This window comes from Merops nubicus, unplaced genomic scaffold (genome assembly GCF_000691845.1).
Source record: "Merops nubicus isolate BGI_N331 unplaced genomic scaffold, ASM69184v1 scaffold335, whole genome shotgun sequence".
Classification (NCBI taxonomy): domain Eukaryota; kingdom Metazoa; phylum Chordata; class Aves; order Coraciiformes; family Meropidae; genus Merops; species Merops nubicus.
The window spans coordinates 85,726-93,710 of record NW_008607383.1 but is presented as its reverse complement, the minus strand read 5'-3'; positions in this window follow the sequence as shown (position 1 = coordinate 93,710).

Here is a 7,985-nt window from a genome sequence, read left to right as displayed (position 1 = left end):
CACTGATAATACCTCATTTACACCCCAAATTCCTTTTGTGACTGTGGAAACCATGAATCTGGAACTGGGCTCACGAAGTCTCCTGTAACAAATCACTGATGTATGAGAAAAAGGATGAGGTTTGGAGGAAACCCTCCAGAGGAACCCCAGAGTGAGCTGGCTGAGTCACATGGCAAATGCTCTTCACCTGCACACTCATTTTTTTGGCCTGGCAAAGAAACTAGTTGCCAACTAAAACAACTCAAGCCACTAATTCTGGAAAAAATGAACGTTTTGAAGGGTTAAGCAATGCAGAGACAATCCAAAGTTGTTGGGTTTGGGGATGGTTTCTGGGATAAATTAGCTTTGCAGCCAGTTTTTGCTCTGAGACATTTTTGTAGGAAGGAGGGAAGCTTCAATTCCTAGTTCTGGGGAGAGGAGCTCCTGTTCCCTGCTGAGCTGGTGGTGTTGGTTGGGACCCACACTGAGAATACCCAGGCTGAGTTCTGAAGAACTTGCACATATTCCTGGGTGGATTTTTGGGTAAGTGAATAGTGAGGACAGCTAACAGACAAAGACTTGAAACTCCCTGAGTTTATTGCATTCAGTAGCTGGATCCTGAAGAGGAAATAATCCTGGAAGGTCCTGAGCTGAACTCACACTGAGAGCTATCAGAAAAGCTTGTAGTAAGATTTGAGGTCAGTAAACTGCTTCCTGGTGTTCCCCCAGGCAGTAGAGCACTGAGCCACCTCTCTCACACTTTAAACAGGAGAATTTTCTTGCTTTGGTCCATTCCTGCACATTTCTATCCTTTCAGAACTCCTGAGTGTCCTTTGCACGTTTCTAGGGGGTTGCTGCTAATGCTTCAGCTTAGGAAAGACTTTGTTGGCCCAGGGAGCACAGGGCTGTGCCAGGGGAAGGGTGGATTCAGCTGTAGTGTTAGCTGGTATTGCTGTCTTGTTTAAATGAGATGTTTTGGGAGATCAGCAACGCTGGTGCCCACAGGAGGGAGCCAAATCCATTGTTCTAAAGAAAGGAAAAAAACCCACCTTTGTCTTCAGTGGCTTCCTCAGATGTCCATAGTGAAAAGAAAGAGAAACCAATGGCAACCTCCAAGGATGCCCATGGAGCTTCGTGCACCATCCCAAGGGGAACTCAGACTTACCCAGGAGATCCTCTGAAAGTACTCAGGGAGAAAAGCATCAGGTTGAATACATCTCAAAGCCATGCTCCCCACTTTTAACGAGGGACATCTCTCAGGAGGGGAAATGTCTTTTCTCTGAGCAGAGCAGTAGATCCTCCAGAAGGAGATGTCTACTGCAAACGTGCCATGCTCTTGTATTGAAGTGGGGAAAGCTGAGGGTCTCTCACCTCCCTCTTGCTCAGAGCTGGGCACATCTGGATAAAAAGCCCCATGAATGTCTGCGACCAAGGTGGACGGGTCTCCTGCAACCCTCATCACAGCCCCATCCACCACAGCAGAGCCTGGGGAGAGGGGAGGCAAAAGGGGTGTGGAGGAGCAAAAGAAAACCCTCCTTAAGGACAGCAGCCCCTCTGCTGGGTGGCTCTGGGAAGCCTGGGTCAGAGGCAGGTTCCTTGCAGGGAAAGGAGCCTGAGATCTGGGAACCTCTTCCTGCATCCTGGTTTGATTTTTTCCCCTCTAAACAGAACTTCAGCTTTGGTATGTGGCCTGGTGCTGAACGAGGGAAATATAAAGAAAAGTAAACTTTCAACTGACTAAAAATAACCAGTACTTTATGAATATGCTGGCAAATCTTGCAGAAGGATGGGATTTCTTCATCTTCAGCTTCATTAGCAACACTAGGGGTAACTTTTCCATATTAAAAGGAATTCCTTATTATTTTCTTTGGGTATTTTGGTAGATTCCGTGAGTTTTTGAGCTGTTTGCTGACATCTGACATTGTTTTGTGATTGGAGATGAGGTAGAGAGCACATTTGCTTTTGCTTTGGGATGGAGTTGACCTTTCTCAGCTCACCGAGGGCTTCAGCCTGGTTCCTTTTATCTGCATCCCAAAATGATAGCCCTGATGGAGGGGACATCCTGCCAGTCCTCAGCCAGCAAACTCCTGTCGTGCGAGCAGTGACCAGTGGCTGTTTGTTGTCACCACAACAGAGGTGGTTGGAGTTGGGGACTGGAAGTTGGCAAACCTGATTCTTTCCTTCCTAAGTCATCCGCAGGGCTAAGAGGAATATTTATAAAACCTCCCTGAGCTGCCTGTGTAAGGCCGGTAGGAGGTAATTCAGAATGCCATTTTTCTTGAAGCTGGATGATAAATGTGCCTCTTGTGTGGATGATGGTGGTTGAGAGCAAAAGCCAATCTCTGAGCTGACAGCTTGTCAGGAATGGGGCACTCCCGTGGGATGCCAGAGAGACAAAGCAAATAATGTTCCATACAATTATTTAATCAATGATAAAGAAAAAATTGAGAACGGCCAAAGTATCCCCCCCCCAAAAAAAAGGCACAAGAACAAATGGCAAGTGGATATGCTGTGTATAATTCATAGCAGCTACAGGGCTGAAAAGAAAATAGACATGTCATGCACGATGGTTTTTCATATGTTAAAAGGATACATTCCTTTCCCCTGTGCTGGAGTTATGAATTTGTTCAGGGTTCATGTTTTTCCTCTTGTTATTTCTCATCACTAAAGGTCGTGGGGCTTCAAAAATACGGGTAGTCTATGTCCTTGCTCTGATCCATCTCATGCACTGCATCCAAAGAGCAAATCCCTGACAGGACAAGGCCAGATGAATCCTTTTCCTCTGCCCCCAAGTTCTTGTGCAAGTGGCAGGATGGATTCTGGTAACAACAGGGCCAAGATGTCATGAAGTAAACGTTATTGTTCATGGTAGTTGATTGGGAGACTTGCAGGGAACACAATTGTTTGCTGGGCTTTGTACTGCTCTGACAGGGGCTGTCTTTGGCAAAAAAAAATGAAATAGCAACCCAAAGTTGAAGGTAGAGCCACCAAGCAGGAGCCTGTTGCCAAAGGTGTAAAATAGAGCTGGCTAAAACACAATCTTCATTGATGGCTTCTCAGAACATGCCATGAAGCCAGAAGTTCAGGTTCAGTGGCTGATGCAGGATCTCCTCCCACCATGCTGCTTGCTGTAGGTGATGTCCCTTTGCTGTGACTGGAAAGGACATGAGTCTGCAAGGCCCCATCCTTCCCCCAAATCCCAGAATCCTACAGATCATCATTATTTAGGATTGTTTGTCCTAGAGGCCATTTCCAACCACGATTCTATGACCATGTCAGTGGTGGCTTTGCCTTGGAGTTGATATTCCAGTCTGACCCCGACACTCTTCCACTGATTTTTTTTCAACAGTCCCAACGGGGGGTTAAGACATTGATTTTTAGGAGAATGTAGGTCCTGTGGGGCCTCTCAGTGAAGACTCATCTCAGCCAGACACCCCAGCGTGCCCAGGTCCCACTGTGTACACATCACACCCATTGGGTTTGTAGCCCTAGCCTGGAGTGAACTCCACTCAGTAAATCTCCTGTGCCTTGAGTCCCAGAATTCCTCCCCTCTGACTGCAAGGAAGGAAAAGGTGTATTCAGAAGGTTTTTTCTAAGTTATTTCCAGATATCAGCTCTTCTCTGCTGTGGTTGACACCCCAACAGTGCCAGTTAGGGATGGTCTGCAGATACTGGGGACATCTACCCCAACGTAACGTCCATTCCTGTGCTGGTTGTGGTCAAATATTGCTCTGGTTTGCTCTGAGCTTGTCTGTGGTGGTGGAGGGGGTTACAGGATTCTCCATGGTTTGGATACACCCTCTGGGCCCCTGGCATCTTGCTCTGTTTGCTGTCCTTCACTTGTTATTAATAAGCTGTCTGACTCAGAGCTTGTAACTCTGAGTCTTTACTATGACAACAGATAAAGTGACAAGCTCTAAAAGAAGAAGAACTTGTGTAAGAGGGGAGGAAGGGTTTGAGAACCTTTTGGCCGAGCTCTTGGTTGATTTTTCCAAACGACTGTTTTGTACCAGAAGGTTTCAGGGAAATGTCACCTTCTGGTTGTGCACAGAGAGCTCAGCTGAAAGCCAAAGCCAGGACAGGTGCCAGTGAAATCCCAACTTACACCCTGGAGTAGCTGAATTCAGGTTTCATTGGAAACCTACAGGTCTAGGAATCTCCATCTTGTTGTGATTTACATACCAGGGAAATACTCTCAAACTTGGAGATGGACTCGTAGCCCTACCCATGGGCTCATGTTTGTTATTGGAAGCCAGCTAAAATGTGTTGTCATTAATTTGCATTATTGTTTGGGGGTTTTGTTTGCCTTTTTCTCCCCCCAAAGAAAAAAAAAACAACACTTGCACGGGTGTGGATGGCAAGGAGAACGTCCTGTCCTCTGAAGGCACAAAGACAACCACAATTCATCCTGTAACCAGCTCTGCAGAGCTGTGGTCCCACAAGGCATGTTTGGTTGGGGAGCTGTGTTGGAGCCACAGAGGCTTTTTTACCAGTTTTGGGATTACCAAGGTGTGTCCAAGCCTGAAATAGCTTCACCCACACTCCTGAAACTGTGCAGTCTTCCATGTTCTAGAGCAAAACCAACAGGTTCAACCCCCTCTTTGCTTTGGGATTGACTTGATACTCTCTCAGTGTAGGATTGGCCCAAGCCTAGATGCTGGACAGGGCAGTAAAACAAGAATTTTGGGATGTTGTACAGTTATTCTGTGCTTCGTGGGCACTAGAGAGCCCTGGGGGATGATCTACAACCAGAGCTTCTTTCCTGATTTAACCCTAATCCTAAACCCCTGCATGAAGGGGCTAGCTAGAAATTGCTCCATAATTTAGCACACAGATATCTATTTGGGAAGAGCAAAACCAACAGGTTCAACCCCCTCTTTGCTTTGGGATTGACTTGATACTCTCTCAGTGTAGGATTGGCCCAAGCCTAGATGCTGGACAGGGCAGTAAAACAAGAATTTTGGGATGTTGTATAGTTATTCTGTGCTTCGTGGGCACTAGAGAGCCCTGGGGGATGGTCTACAACCAGAGCTGCTTTCCTGATTTAACCCTAATCCTAAAGCCCTGCATGAAGGGGCTAGAAATTGCTCCATAATTTAGCAGACAGATATTTATTTGGGACAGCTAAAGCCAAACTATCATCTCCCCTTCAAACAAATGCTCCCCAGAGAGAGCACTTGGCCCAGCTGCCAAACAAACTGCCAGTTTTTCCTCTGACATCCCCAGGGGGAGCAGTATGGATGGTAAAGAATTACTGAAGCCAACTTTTGGTTGATGGCAAAGTGCCTGTAGTCTTCCACAGCTCCAGAACTGGCCTTCAACTGGTTACAGCTGAAGAAGAGATTTGAGCTGTAGTTACAGAGGGAAAGGAATTGGCTGAATCTTACCAGTCATTCACGGGTGCTGGCAGAGCTGCTGTCCTGTTCTTGCAGCAATGGGGCATCCATTCATGTGTGGAAAGAGGTGGGTTGGCCTTGGGAAGCTCAGAAGTTTGCAGGGAAGGAGGGAGGAATAGAGAGACAATCTTCTGGTCCCCCATCCTGTGTTGGTAGACTGGGGAGGCTTTGGCTCAGGGCTCCTCAGACTTGTTCTCTTCCTTTGTGCATCTGTCCTAATCAACATCTACTAACAGAGGGGCCTCACAGCTTTAAAGAATAAAAAATCTTGTGCCTAAGGATCTTTACCACCCAACCCAGTATATTTAGACTGACAAGGACAAAGCATTCCCATTCCCAATGGGCCTTGAAGAGCAGGGAAGATGATTTCGACAAAGTCACTCAGAAAATCAGAGGCAGCAACTAGATTCTGGTAGATTTTTTTTTCCTCCCTTCAAATGATGATTTAAAACTGGTAGAATGCTTCCAAATTTCTCTTCTTTAGAATTTGGGATTGGGAGGGTGTGAAAAATGGGAAGTAAATGAGGAGAGGAAAGAGTAGTTCTGTCTAAATCCCCCAGTATAATTTTATACTTCTCTGTGGGTTTTAAGTACTTAGTTAAAACAAAAAGCTTTTATACTAGAGGCCATAATGTAAGATATAAAGATGATCCAAAGCATAAAACAAGAGGATGGATTAAATGGAGAATAAAAAGGAAAATAAATGAAGAACTTCTGTGGTTAAGTGTTAGGAGCTTTGGAAAATAACGCTCAAATTAGAAGCATGTGCTCTAGAAAGTTACAACATAGGTATTGCAAAAAATGCATTCTTCCCAGAGGAGGGGGCTGAATTAGGATTCAGAATTATGAAATGAGCTGTGGAAGGCATCTAGCCTTCTGCACAGGAGAAACAACTGCCAGGGGAGATCAAACGTAGGCTATGTAGGTACTTGTCAAACCCAAGGCACACAAGAGGAGTTCTTGGGGCGCTCCAGTGGGCAACGTGGTCTGCACTCTATGAAAGATGAAAGCCCTGGAAGTGCAGAAGGTCTTGACTTCACAATTCAAGGGGGCAATTCCTTGGCTAGCTGGATTTGCACAGCTCAGAGCTTACAGACATCCCCAATTTTAGTGAGTGGAGAAGATATCATGTGAAAGATGGGAGTGGGCCCTGTGCTGTCCCAAATGAGATTTAAAGGGTTGTGGGTACTCGTGTGGTTCCTCCTTTGGTTTGCTCTTTTCAGCATCTGCATGTGGATAGAGGAGGTGCATTAATGGGGCAAGAGAGGGAGTTTATGGCTTGTGGAGCCAGAGGTCCCGTGTCTGGGAAGGAAGCCCTCTTCCTACTTGTCAAAGAAAAAGCCAAAGTCATCATCTCTAGATCCAGGCCAAATGATCTGCTAAACTTTGCAGCGAGCTGCAGATTTCTCAGTTGGAGAATGAAGGAAGGAGAAGAGAATTCAGAGCTGGAGTTTAGAGGCTGAGAAGGTGAATTAGAAACCTCTGCATGTGGCTCTCTCACCCCTGTCCCTATATGTGGAGCTCACGTGGATGCAAAAGCTCATTTCTGTCTCTGTCCAGCACTTCTCCACCAGCACAGGCACTCTTGCTGTGCTTCAACAGCCAGGCTGCTGAGATGTATTTCTCAGCTGGTCTGATCCTGAGCTCTGAAGCCATCAGAAGCTTCCCCATCACGCTGTCATAGAGAACCCTGGGGTGTATTTCCCAGCTGGGGCACTTTCCAACTGGCTCACTGATGAGCTCTGCACCAGAGAAGGGATGTGAGCACTGTTCCCAACCTGAGAGCCAGCTGAGAGGGAATGAATAAGGAACAGGAGGTTGAAAGCATCATGGGCAGGGTTGCTGGATGCATACACACTAAAAATATAGACAGGGAGATCATCAGCTCCTGTAAGTCAGCATTGCTCCAGGGAGCCCAGCAAATCTGGATTTCCACCAGCTGAACACCAGCCCGTGGGGTCTCATCCAAAGCAACACTCCCAGAACTGCAGCTGGGGGAGGTTTGTTGAGGAAGGGACAGAGAGGAAAAGGGAGAGGGATGTGCTATGCTACAGAGAGAGGAGTAAGGAGGAAAGAGAACAGAGGAAACAGGAAGAAATGAAGGTAAAAGGGTGGGAAATGCTCAGAGCATGAATCTTAGAATAATGGAATCGTTTTGGCTGGAAGAGATCTTTCAGATCATCAAGTTCAACCCTTCCCCAGCACTGCCAGGTCCCCACTGCCCCGTGTCCCTCACCCCACATCTCCACGGCTTGGGAACCCCTCCAGGGGTGGGGACTCCACCACTGCCCTGGGCAGCCTGGCACAGCCCTGGGCAACCCTCCAGGGCAAGAAATTGTTCCTCAGGGACAACTGAAACCTCCCCTGGGGCAACTTGAGGCTGTTTCCTCTTGTCCTGTCCCTTGTCCCCTGGGAGCAGAGCCCGACCCCCCCCTGGCTCCAGGCTCCTGTCAGGCGCTGTGCAGAGCCAGAAGGTCTCCCCTGAGCCTCCTTTGCTCCAGGCTCAGCACCCCCAGCTCCCTCAGCTGCTCCTCCCTACACTTGGGCTCTAGACCCTTCCCCAGCAGCTCCATTGCCCTTCTCTGGCCACACTCCAGCCCTTCAAGGTCC